The sequence below is a fragment of the Mustelus asterias genome, unplaced genomic scaffold (assembly GCF_964213995.1).
Source record: "Mustelus asterias unplaced genomic scaffold, sMusAst1.hap1.1 HAP1_SCAFFOLD_2972, whole genome shotgun sequence".
In the NCBI taxonomy this organism is placed as follows: Eukaryota; Metazoa; Chordata; class Chondrichthyes; order Carcharhiniformes; family Triakidae; genus Mustelus; species Mustelus asterias.
The window spans coordinates 14,618-28,075 of record NW_027592917.1 but is presented as its reverse complement, the minus strand read 5'-3'; positions in this window follow the sequence as shown (position 1 = coordinate 28,075).

Sequence of the window (13,458 nt, the reverse complement as noted above, 5' to 3'; positions counted from 1 at the left end):
GTTCATGTCACACTATTTGTAATCCCCACAGCTTGCCTGGACCTGCAGAGTCTCACTGGCTGTCCTGTCTGGAGACAATACACATCTCTTTAGCCTGTCTTGATGCTCTCTCCACTCACATTGTTTGTATCTTAAAGACTTGATTAGTTGTAAGTATTCGCATTCCAACCATTATTCTGTAAATTGAGTTTGTGTCTTTATATGCCCTGTTTGTGAACAGAATTCCCACTCACCTGAAGAAGGGGCTTAAGGCTCCGAAAGCTTGTGTGGCTTTTGCTACCAAATAAACCTGTTGGTCTTTAACCTGGTGTTGTTAAACTTCTTACTGTGTTTACCCCAGTCCAACGCCGGCAGCTCCATATCATAAAGGGTCATCATAGCTTCCTTGTCTTTTTACTCTATCCCTCCATTTGTAAAGCTCAGGATCCCAGCTGCATTATCTGCTTTCTCAAACTGCTCTGCCACCTTCAATGTGGGTAGCACGGTGCCACAGTGGTTAGTGCTGCTGCCTCACAGTGCAGAGACCCCAGGTTCAATTCTGGCCTCGGGTCACTGTCTGTGTAGAATCTGCACGTTTTTCCTGTGTCTGCCTGGGGTTCCTCCGGGTGCTCCAGTTTCCTCCCACACTCCAAAGATGTGCGGGTTAGGTTGATTGGCCATGCTAAATTGCCCCTAGTGTCAGGGGGATTGACAGGGTAAATGTGTGGGGTTACGGGAATAGGGCCTGGGTGGGATTGTGGTCGGTGCAGACTCGATGGGCTGAATGGCCTCCTTCTGCACTGTCGGGATACTATTCTATGATTTCTGTGCCTATATCCCCAGCACCCTCTGCTCCTGCACCCCGTTTACAAATACCTTCCTTTAGTTGATAATGTCTCTCCTCATTTTTCCTACCAAAATATTTATTACATCTCACAGTCTCTGACCATCCACCAGCCAATGTCCTCCTAACCTTGAACTCCATCCTCCTCGCATTTCATACTTCCCAATTCTGTGCCATCTGTAAATTTTGTAATTTGCATTCCCAAACCACAATCATATAAAGAAAAACTGAAATTCTTCAATCCTCTGACACTCCCCCTGTATCGAAGGAGGAATAGAACATGGCCAATATCTTCTTTTTACATTCATTGCAGACGGGCGTTGCTGGTTGGCCAGCATTTATTGCCCATCCCTAATTGCCTTTGGAGGGCAGTTGAGAGTCAACCACATTGCTGTGGCTCTGGATTCACATGTAGGCCAGGCCGGGTAAGGACGGCAGATTTCCTTCCCTAAGGGACATTAGTGAACCAGATGGGTTTTTCCGACAATGGTTTCATGGTCATCGCTAGATTCTTAATTCCATATTTTTTTTATTGAATTCAAATTCCACCATCTGCCATGGCGGGATTCGAACCCGGGTCCCCAGAACATTAGCTGAGTTTCTGGATTAATAGTCAAGCGACAATACCACCAGCCCATTATCTCACAATTTCTACTGTACTTCCTTCAATATCCTCGGATGCATCTAATCCAGTCCTGATGATTAATTAATTAAGCAACAGATAGAATTTAACCCTGAAAAGTGTGAGGTGATATACTTTGGAAAGGGTAATTTGACAAGAAAGTATTCAATGAATGGTAGGACACTAGGAAGTTCTTTGGAACAAAGGGACCTTGGTGTGTTTGTCCATAGATCTCTGAAGGTGGAAGGGCATGTTAGTAAGGTGGTGAAAAAGACATATGGGACACTTGCCTTTATCAATCGAGGTATAGATTACAAAAGCAGGGAAGTCACTTTGGAGTTGTATAGAACTTTGGTGAGGCCACAGCTGGAGCACTGTGTGCAGTTCTGGTCACCACATTATCGGAAGAATGTGATTGCACTGGAAGGGGTGCAGAGGAGATTCACCAGGATGCTGCCTGGGATGGAACATTTAAATTATGAAGAGAGATTGGATAGGCTTGGGTTGTTTTGGTTGGAGCAGAGAAGACTGAGGAGCGACCTGATCGAGGTGAACAAGATCATGAGGGACATGGACAGAGTGGATAAGGAGCAGCTGTTCCCCTTAGTTGAAGGGTCCGTGACGAGGGGGCATAGGTTCAAGGTGAGGGGCAGGAGGTTTAGGGGGGATGTGAGAGAAACCTTTTTACCCAGAGGGCGGTGAGGGTCTGGAATGCGCTGCCTGGGAGGGTGGTGGAGGTGGGATGCCTCACATCCTTTAAAAAGTACCTGGATGAACACTTGGCACATCATAACATTCAGGGCTATGGGCCAAGTGCTGGCAAGTGGGATTAGGTGGGAATTCAGGTGTTTCTAATGTGTCGGTGCGGATTCGATGGGCCCCTTCTGCGCTGTATGATTGTATGAGTCTATGATTAACTTTGAGTAAAGTATTTTTCGTACCTTCTCTTGGCCGACTTTTAGCTTATCTAATGTCTCAAACTACCTCCCAATCCATAATAAGGTTGGCAGAATCTTGTTGCTTTTGTAAAGACAAGTGCAATGTATTTATTGTATTTTAGCCCAGCTCCATCAGCCCCACATTTCCAGTGACTATTTCAATACATTGGAACAGTGGGAATTTCCTTTGAGTCAGGTGTCAGTGTGGACACTTTGCTGCTTTTCCTTCCGCACTGAACTTTCCGTGTCCAGTCCGGTTCTCAGTTGCATAATCGACCTGACATCTCTGATCCACACCCTTCAACTCGCTCGCTACCTCTGTGATTATCCAGGGAGCTCTGTCATCGTGTGTCCCATTCCTTGTGGGAATGACTTTGACTGCACCTTGAACAGGCTCCCGCATTCCCATCCTTTTCCTTTCAGTTTATCCAGAACAAAGTCACAGTTGGGGTCACTCCTCAGGGGGTCACGGCTTGGGGTCCCTGAGGCAAACATCAAGGAAGCGTTTCCGACAAAATATCCACTGGAATTTGGAAAATGCTGTGTCCGACTGAGGGACATCGAACACCCGGAATCCTGGGACCCATTCACACATAAATAAAAGCGAACTACTGCGGATGCTGGAATCTGAAACCAAAAGAGAAAACGCTGGAAAATTTCAGCAGGCCTGATAGCTTCGTCAGGTGGACAGAATTGGAGTAGATTTGGGGCAGAATTGGGGCAGGGTTGGGGCAGAATTGGGGCAGATTTGGGGCAGGGTTGGGGCAGAATTGGGGCAGATTTGGGGCAGAATTGGGGCAGATTTGGGGCAGGGTTGGGGCTGATTTGGGGCAGGGTTGGGGCAGAATTGGGGCAGATTTGGGGCAGGGTTGGGGCAGATTTGGGGCAGGGTTGGGGCAGAATTGGGGCAGATTTGGGGCAGGGATGGGACAGATTTGGGGCAGGGTTGGGACAGATTTGGGGCAGGGTTGGGGCAGATTTGGGGCAGGGTTGGGGCAGAATTGGGGCAGGGTTGGGGCAGATTTGGGGCAGGGTTGGGGCAGAATTGGGGCAGGGTTGGGGCAGGGTTGGGGCAGAATTGGGGCAGGGTTGGGGCAGAATTGGGGCAGATTTGGGGCAGGGTTGGGGCAGATTTGGGGCAGGGTTGGGGCAGAATTGGGGCAGGGTTGGGGCAGAATTGGGGCAGGGTTGGGGCAGGGTTGGGGCAGATTTGGGGCAGGGTTGGGGCAGAATTGGGGCAGATTTGGGGCAGAATTGGGGCAGATTTGGGGCAGGGTTGGGGCAGAATTGGGGCAGATTTGGGGCAGGGTTGGGGCAGATTTGGGGCAGGGTTGGGGCAAATTTGGGGCAGGGTTGGGACAGATTTGGGGCAGGGTTGGGACAGATTTGGGGCAGGGTTGGGGCAGAATTGGGGCAGGGTTGGGGCAGATTTGGGGCAGGGTTGGGGCAGAATTGGGGCAGGGTTGGGGCAGAATTGGGGCAGGGTTGGGGCAGATTTGGGGCAGGGTTGGGGCAGATTTGGGGCAGGGTTGGGGCAGAATTGGGGCAGATTTGGGGCAGGGTTGGGGCAGATTTGGGGCAGGGTTGGGGCAGAATTGGGGCAGGGTTGGGGCAGAGTTGGGGCAGATTTGGGGCAGGGTTGGGGCAGATTTGGGGCAGGGTTGGGCAGAATTATCTCTATTCACTCCCCACAGCTGCTGTCAGACCGGTTGAGATGTGACAGCAGTTTCTGTTTTGGATCCTGGTTAAATCACCCTGCTCTCTGTACTTTCAGAATGAGGGTGTTTCCCTGCAACCATTTTCACTTCCGACTCTCCCACACCCGGTGCAAGGCCCCAGTCTGAGTTCTGAATGTCTCTGTGTCCCGGTCACTCCTGAACACTCAGCTTTCTGCTTCCTGTCTGCTTCTGCTGCAGTTTATTCACCTCCTCAAACCTGTTCCCCGCCCCCCCCCCCCCCCCCCAATGCAGCTGCTGTACAGACCCCCACCCCCACACACCCACTCGCCACGCCCCATCCCCACACCCCCACTCCCCACCCACATCCCCCATCCAGCCCTGCGCTACTGCAACTGCTGTATAGACCCTCACCCCCATCCCCCACCTACTTCCCCCCCCGCCCCCCATTCCCCAACAACCCCCCGCTCTCCCCCCTCCTCCCTCTCCCCCTCCCCCTCCCCAAGCCCGGGCACTGACGGCCAAGGCCCCCCCTTGCGGACACTGTGTCCCGGGCTGTGGGACTGTGTCTGGGTTTGAACAGCAGCCGGTGCTTCTCTGTGGCTCAGACTCCAATCTCCCCGCTGCAGAAATCCAGAAACATTCCTGCTCCAACAGCCGGGATTCAGGAGTGTCCCATTCCCACAACTCACCAATCAGCAAAACTTCGTTCATTCCCAAACAATCCGGGAGACACAAACTGAGTGTAATCACAGACAATCCATCAGAGGCAGCTAACCCCGTGCTGTACCTGTCCTGTGAGTGTTTGATGGGGAGAGTGTAGAGGGAGCTTTACTCTGTAAATTGTCGTCTATATGGATTTCAGTAAGGCATTTGGCAAAGTCCCACATGGCAGGTTGGTTAAGAAGGTTAAGGCTCATGGGATACAAGGAGAAGTGGCTAGATGGGTGGAGAACTGGCTTGACCATAGGAGACAGAGGGTAGTGGTCGAAGGGTCTTTTTCCGGCTGGAGGTCTGTGACCAGTGGTGTTCCGCAGGGCTCTGTACTGGGACCTCTGCTATTTGTGATATATATAAATGATTTGGAAAAAGATGTAACTGGTGTAATCAGCAAGTTTGCGGATGACACGAAGATGGCTGGACTTGCGGATAGCGAAGAGCATTGTCAGGCAATACAGCAGGATATAGATAGGCTGGAAAATTGGGCGGAGAGGTGGCAGATGGAGTTTAATCCAGATAAATGCGAAGTGATGCATTTTGGAAGAAATAATGTAGGGAGGAGTTATACAATAAATGGCAGAGTCATCAGGAGTATAGAAACACAGAGGGACCTAGGTGTGCAAGTCCACAAATCCTTGAAGGTGGCAACACAGGTGGAGAAGGTGGTAAAGAAGGCATATGGTATGCTTGCCTTTATAGGACGGGGTATAGAGTATAAAAGCTGGAGTCTGATGATGCAGCTGTATAGAACGCTGGTTAGGCCACATTTGGAGTACTGCGTCCAGTTCTGGTTGCCGCACTACCAGAAGGACGTGGAGGCGTTAGAGAGAGTGCAGAGAAGGTTTACCAGGATGTTGCCTGGTATGGAGGGTCTTAGCTATGAGGAGAGATTGGGTAAACTGGGGTTGTTCTCCCTGGAAAGACGGAGAATGAGGGGAGATCTAATAGAGGTATACAAGATTATGAAGGGGATAGATAGGGTGAACGGTGGGAAGCTTTTTCCCAGATCAGAAGTGACGTTCACGAGGGGTCACGGGCTCAAGGTGAGAGGGGCGAAGTATAACTCAGATATTAGAGGGATGTTTTTTACACAGAGGGTGGTGGGGGCCTGGAATGCGCTGCCAAGTAGGGTGGTGGAGGCAGGTACGCTGACATCGTTTAAGACTTACCTGGATAGTCACATGAGCAGCCTGGGAATGGAGGGATACAAACGATTGGTCTAGTTGGACCAAGGAGCGGCACAGGCTTGGAGGGCCGAAGGGCCTGTTTCCTGTGCTGTACTGTTCTTTGTTCTTTGTTCTTTGTTCTGTATCTAACCCCGTGCTGTACCTGTCCTGGAAGTGTTTGATGGGGACAGTGTAGAGAGAGCTTTACTCTGTATCTAACCCCATGCTGTACCTGTTCGGGGAGTGTTTGATGGGGGACAGTGTAGAGGGAGCTTTACTCTGTATCTAACCCTGTGCTGTACCTGTCCTGGGAGTGTTTGATGGGGACAGCGTACAGGGAGCTTTACTCTGTATCTAGCTCCATGCTGTACCTGTTCAGGGAGTGTTTGATGGGGACAGTGTAGAGGGAGCTTTACTCTGTGTCTAACCCCATGCTGTACCTGTCCTGGGAGTGTTTGATGGGTTCATAGAAACCCTACAGTACAGAAAGAGGCCATTCGGCCCATCGAGTCTGCACCGACCACAATCCCACCCAGGCCCTACCCCCATATCCCTACATATTTTACTCGCTAATCCCTCTAATCTACTCATCCCAGGACACTAAGGGGCAATTTTAGCATGGCCAATCAACCTAACCCGCACATCTTTGCACTGTGGGAGGAAACTGGAGCACCCGGAGGAAACCCATGCAGACACGAGGAGAATGTGCAAACTCCACACAGACAGTGACCCGAGCCGGGATTCGAACCCAGGTCCCTGGAGCTGTGAAGCAGCAGTGCTAACCACTGTGCTACCGTGCCGCCCTTGGACTGGGGTTGGACTGGGGTAAACACAGTAAGAGTTTTAACAACACCAGGTTAAAGTCCAACAGGTTTATTTGGTAGCAAATACCATTAGCTTTCGGAGCGCTGCTCCTTCGTCAGATGGAGTGGAAATTTGCTCTCAAATAGGGCACAGAGACACAAAATCAAGTTACAGAATACTGATTAGAATGCAAATCTCTACAGCCAGCCAGGTCTTAAAGATACAGACAATGTGAGTGGAGGAGGGAGCATTAAGCACAGGTTAAAGAGATGTGTATTGTCTCCAGACAGGACAGCCAGCCAGTCCAGGAGGCAAGCTGTGGGGGTTACTGATAGTGTGACATAAACCCAACATCCCGGTTTAGGCCGTCCTCATGTGTGCGGAACTTGGCTATCAGTTTCTGCTCAGCGACTCTGCGCTGTCGTGTGTCGTGAAGGCCGCCTTGGAGAACGCTTACCTGAAGATCAGAAGCTGAATGCCCGTGACTGCTGAAGTGCTCCCCCACAGGAAGAGAACAGTCTTGCCTGGTGATTGTCGAGCGGTGTTCATTCATCCGTTGTTGTAGCGTCTGCATGGTTTCCCCAATGTACCATGCCTCGGGACATCCTTTCCTGCAGCGTATTAGGTAGACAACGTTGGCCGAGTTGCAACAGTAGGTACCGTGTACCTGGTAGATGGTGTTCTCACGTGAGATTATGGCATCTGTGTCGATGATCCGGCACGTCTTGCAGAGGTTGCTGTGGCAGGGTTGTGTGGTGTCGTGGTCACTGTTCTCCTGAAGGCTGGGTAGTTTGCTGCGGACAATGGTCTGTTTGAGGTTGTGCGGTTGTTTGAAGGCAAGAAGTGGGAGTGTGGGGATGGCCTTGGCGAGATGTTCGTCTTCATCAATGACATGTTGAAGGCTCCGGAGGAGATGCCGTAGCTTCTCCACTCTGGGGAAGTACTGGACTTTACGTCACACTATCAGTAACCCCCACAGCTTGCCTCCTGGACTGGCTGGCTGTCCTGTCTGGAGACAATGCACATCTCTTTAACCTGTGTTTAATACTCCCTCCTCCACTCACATTGTCTGCATCTTTAAGAACTGGTTGGCTGTAGAGATTTGCATTCTAATCAGTATTCTGTAACTTGATTTTGTGTCTCTGTGCCCTGTTTGAGAGCAAATTTCCACTCCATCTGACGAAGGGGCAGCGCTCCGAAAGCTAATGGCATTTGCTACCAAATAAACCTGTTGGACTTTAACCTGGTGTTGTTAAAACTCTTACTGTGTTTGATGGGGACAGTGTAGAGGGAGCTTTACTCTGTCTCTAACCCCGTGCTGTACCTGCCCTGGGAGTGTTTGATGGGGCAGTGTAGAGGGAGCTTTTTTCTGTATCTAACCCCGTGCTGTGCCTGCCCTGGGAGTGCTTGATGGGGACAGTGTAGAGGGAGCTTTACTCTGTATCTAACCCCGAGCTGTACCTGTCCTGGGAGTGTTTGATGGGGAGAGTGTAGAGGGAGATTTACTCTGTATCTAACCCCGTGCTGTACCTGTCCTAGGAGTGTTTGATGGGGACAGTGTAGAGGGAGCTTTACTCTGTATCCAACCCCATGCTGCACCTGTCCTGGAAGTGTTTGATGGGTGATAGTGCAGAGGGAGCTTTACTCTGGTATCTAACCCCGTGCTGTACCTGTCCTGGGAGTGTTTGATGGGGACAGTGTAGAGGGAGCTTTACTCTGTATCTAACCCCATGCTGTACCTGTCCTGGGAGTGTTTGATGGGGATAGTATAGAGGGAGCTTTACTCTGTATCTAACCGCGTGCTGTACCTGTCCTGGGAGTGTTTGATGGGACAGTGTGGAGGGAGCTTTACTCTGTATCTAATCCCATGCTGTACCTGTCCTGGGAGTGTTTGATGGGGACAGTGTAGAGGGAGCTTTACTCTGTATCTAACCCCATGCTGTACCTGTCCTGGGAGTGTTTGATGGGGGACAGTGTAGAGAGAGCTTTACTCTGTATCTAACCCCGTGCTGTACCTGTCCTGGGAGTGTTTGATGGGGGACAGTGTAGAGGGAGCTTTACTCTGTATCTAACCCCGTGCTGTACCTGTCCTGAGAGTGTTTGATGGGGGACAGTGTAGAGGGAGCTTTACTCTGTATCTAACCCCGTGCTGCACCTGTCCTGGAAGTGTTTGATGGGGACAGTGTAGAGGGAGACACACACGGAAAGCGACTGGCCCGGATGGGGTACCCGGACGAGCACTCAGATCCTGCGTGGATCAGCTGGCGGGGGTATTCACAGACATCTTCAACCTCTCTTTACAACAATCTGAGTTCCCTATCTGCTTCAAGAAGACGACCATCATCCCGTACCTCAGAAAAGCCAAGCAGCGTGCCTTAATGACTCTTAGCCAGTGACTCTGACATCCATCATTATGAAGTGCTTCGAAAGGTTAATCATGGCACAAATCAATTCCAGCCTCCTGGACTCTCTGGATCCACTACAGTTTGCCTACCACCGCAACAGATCCTCATCAATCGCCATTTCCCTGGCCTTGCACCCAACCCTGAAACACCTAGATAACAAGGACACCTATGTCAGACTCCTATTTATTGACTACAGCTCAGCCTTCAACACTACTATTCCCCCAAAACTCATCTCCAAACTTCCATGGCCTGGGCCTCGACACCTCCCTCTGCGACTGGATCCTGAACTTCCTAACTCACAGAGCACAATCAGTAAGGATAGGCAATGATACCTCCTCCACAATCATCCTCAACACCGGTGCCCCATAAGTCTGTGTTCTCAACCCCCTACTATACTCCTTATACACCTATGACTGTGTGGCCAAATTCCCCTCCAATTCAATTTTCAAGTTTGCTGACGACATCACTGTAGTGGGTCGGATCTCAAACAATGACGAGACAGAGTACAGGAATGAGATAGAGAATCTGGTGAACTGGTGCAGCAACAATAATCTCTCCCTCAATGTCAACAAAATGCAGGAGATTGTTATCGACTTCAGGAAGCGTAAAGGAGAACATGCCCCTGTCTACATCAACGGGGATGAAGTAGAAAGGGTCGAGAGCTTCAAGTTTTTAGGTGTCTAGATCACCAACAACGTGTCCTGGTCCTCCCGTGCCGACACTATAATTAAGAAAGCTCACCAACACCTCTACTTTCTCAGAAGACTAAGGAAATTTGGCATGTCAGCTCTGACTCTCTCCAACTTTTACAGATGCCCCACAGAAAGCATTCTTTCTGGTTGTATCGCAGCTTGGTTTGGCTCCTGCTCTGCCCAAGACCGCAAGAAACTACAAAAGGTCGTGAATGTAGCCCAATCCATCACACAAACCAGCCTCCCATCCATTGACTCTGTCTACACTTCCCGCTGCCTCGGCAAAGCAGCCAGCATAATTAAGGACCCCACACACCCCGGACATTCTCTCTTCCACCTTCTTCCTTCAGGAAAAAGATACAAAAGTCTGAGGTCACGTACCAACCGACTCAAGAACAGCTTCTTCCCTGCTGCTGTCAAACTTTTGAATGGACCTACCTTGCATTAAGCTGATCTTTCTCTACACCCTAGCTATGACTGTAACACTACATTCTGCACTTTCTCGTTACCTTCTCTATGAACGGTATGCTTTGTCTGTATAGCGTGCAAGAAACAATACTTTTCACTGTATGTTAATACATGTGACAATAATAAATCAAATCAAAATCAAATCAAAGCTTTACTCTGTATTTAACCCCATGCTGTACCTGTCCTGGGAGTGTTTGATGGGGACAGTGTAGAGGGAGCTTTACTCTGTATCTAACCCCGTGCTGTACCTGTCCTGAGAATGTTTGATGGAGACAGTGTAAAGAGAGCTTTACTCTGTATCTAACCCTGTGCTGTACCTGTCCTGGAAGTGTTTGATGGGGACAGTGTGGAGGGAGCTTTACTCTGTATCTAATCCCGTGCTGTACCTGTCCTGGGAGTGTTTGATGAGGACAGTGTAGAGGGAGCTTTACTCTGTATCTAACCCCATGCTGTACCTGTCCTGGGAGTGTTTGATGGGGGACAGTGTAGAGAGAGCTTTACTCTGTATCTAACCCCGTGCTGTACCTGTCCTGGAAGTGTTTGATGGGGACGGTGTGGAGGGAGCTTTACTCTGTATCTAACCCCGTGCTGTACCTGTCCTGGGAGTGTTTGATGGGGACAGTGTAGAGGGAGCTTTACTCTCTATCTAACCCCATGCTGTACCTGTCCTGGGAGTGTTTGATGGGGACAGTGTAGAGGGAGCTTTACTCTGTATCTAACCCCGTGCTGTACCTGTCCTGGAAGTGTTTGATGGGGACGGTGTGGAGGGAGCTTTACTCTGTATCTAACCCCGTGCTGTACCTGTCCTGGGGGTGTTTGATGGGGACAGTGTAGAGGGAGCTTTACTCTCTATCTAACCCCATGCTGTACCTGTCCTGGGAGTGTTTGATGGGGACAGTGTAGAGGGAGCTTTACTCTCTATCTAACCCCATGCTGTACCTGTCCTGGGAGTGTTTGATGGGGATGATGTTGGGGATGTTTTTCCAGCAACAACCCTTCACTTTGATTGGCAATTTAACAAGAGTTAAACATGTGGTCGCTGTTAATGGTGTTTCTCTCTGACCCCAGACCAATTCACTAACAGCAGAGTCTCCAGGATGAATTGGCATTCGCTGTGAGTTGCTGTGGGTAAATGTTCAAGCCTAGTTAGTCCACCAGAGGTCAGTGGTTCATTTTCAGAGTTGAGTTCTCACAACTTCCTGTCTTCCAATAGCTGAGGTTTCAGGGTTTTTGAAACCTGGCTAAACTGGGAAGTTTCTTTCCTGCTTTCTGCCTCTGTGATCCTGTCTCTGGTTCTCCTTTCATCTTTACCCATCATTTCTCTTTGTTGATGTTCTTAACCACCTGAAACTGAGCCAATCGGAGAGGAAAGGTAGTGATATTCCACAGAGAATAAGGGAGAATGATGGATGTTCCTTCGAGCGACTCAGAAAGGGGAGAGAGCAATGAGCTCGCTCTGTGCCTTGTGTCGTTTGTGGATCATAGACTCCACAATGTGCCATCCCCTGTTTATCTGGTACAGGGAAGGCGATGGCCTAGTGGAATTATCGCTAGACTATTAGTCCATAAACTCAGCTGGGGACCCGAGTTCGAATCCCGCCACGGCAGACGGTGGAATTTGAATTCAATACAAAATATCTGGAATTAAGAATCTACTGATGACCATGAAACCATTGTCGATTGTTGTAAAAACCCATCTGGTTCACTAATGTCCTTTAGGGAAGGAAATCTGCCGTCCTTACCCGGTCTGGCCTAAACAAAGAGAACAAAGAACAAAGAACAGTACAGCACAGGAAACAGGCCCTTCGGCCCTCCAAGCCTGTGCCGCTCCTTGGTCCAACTGGACCAATCGTTTGTATCCCTCCATTCCCAGGCTGCTCATGTGACTATCCAGGTAAGTCTTAAACGATGTCAGCGTGCCTGCCTCCACCACCTTACTTGACAGCGCATTCCAGGCCCCCACCACCCTCTGTGTAAAAAACGTCCCTCTGATGTCTGAGTTATACTTCGCCCCTCTCAGCTTGAGCCCGTGACCCCTCGTGATCGTCACCTCCGACCTGGGAAAAAGCTTCCCACTGTTCACCCTATCTATACCCTTCATAATCTTGTATACCTCTATTAGATCTCCCCTCATTCTCCGTCTTTCCAAGGAGAACAACCCCAGCCTACATGTGACTCCAGAGCCACAGCAATGTGGTTTACTCTCAACTGCCCGCCAAGGGAAACTAGGGATGGGCAATAAATGCTGGTCAGCCAGCGACACCCATGTCCCACAAATGAATAAAACACAAAACGTAGAATAGATCAGTGGGTTGGAAAGGGTTAGGGAGTCATTAACCCTGACAGGAGTCGCTGCCTGGAGTGAGATTCTTCCACAGGTTCAGACAGATACATCTAGTTTCCAGCTTTCAATTTTTAATACATTCATGGGATGTGGAGAACACTGGCTTGGCCACCACTTATTTGTCCCTCCCTAATAAAGTAAAGTAAAGCAAAGTTTATTTATTAGTCACAAGTTACAAGGCTTACATTAACACTGCAATGAAGTTACTGTGAAATTCCCCTAGTCACCACAGTCCGGCACCTGTTCGGGTCAATGCACCCTAACCAGCATGTCTTTCAGACTGTGGGAGGAAACCGGAGCACCCGGAGGAAACCCACGCAGACATGGGGAGAACGTGCAAACTCCACACAGACAGTGACCCAAGCCAGGAATTAAACCTGGGTCCCTGGGGGTGTGGGGCAGCAGCGCTAACCACTGTGCATTACCCCTTGAATTGAGTAGATCACTCAGTGTTTAAGAGTTAACCGCATCGTGGTGTGGCATTAGTGAACCAGATGGGTTTCCATGACAATGGACAATGGTTTCATGGTCACTATTTGTGAGGGAGCTCAGAACAAAAAGCCATTAATGTGAAATAGTTACTGACAAACCAGATTCCAAATGTCAAAGGAAAGAGTGAAAGTGTGGAAGTGAAGTGGAGAGATGTGATTTAATAAATACTTCCCCATGGAAGATTTGGATCCAGGAATTGAAGAACAGAGTCAGAAGGAAAGTCTAACAGCAACTTCAACAAGTCAAGGCAAATGGTCAGTTGGGGCATTGTACATTTTTAGGAATCTATGAAACAGTTGGGAGAATCA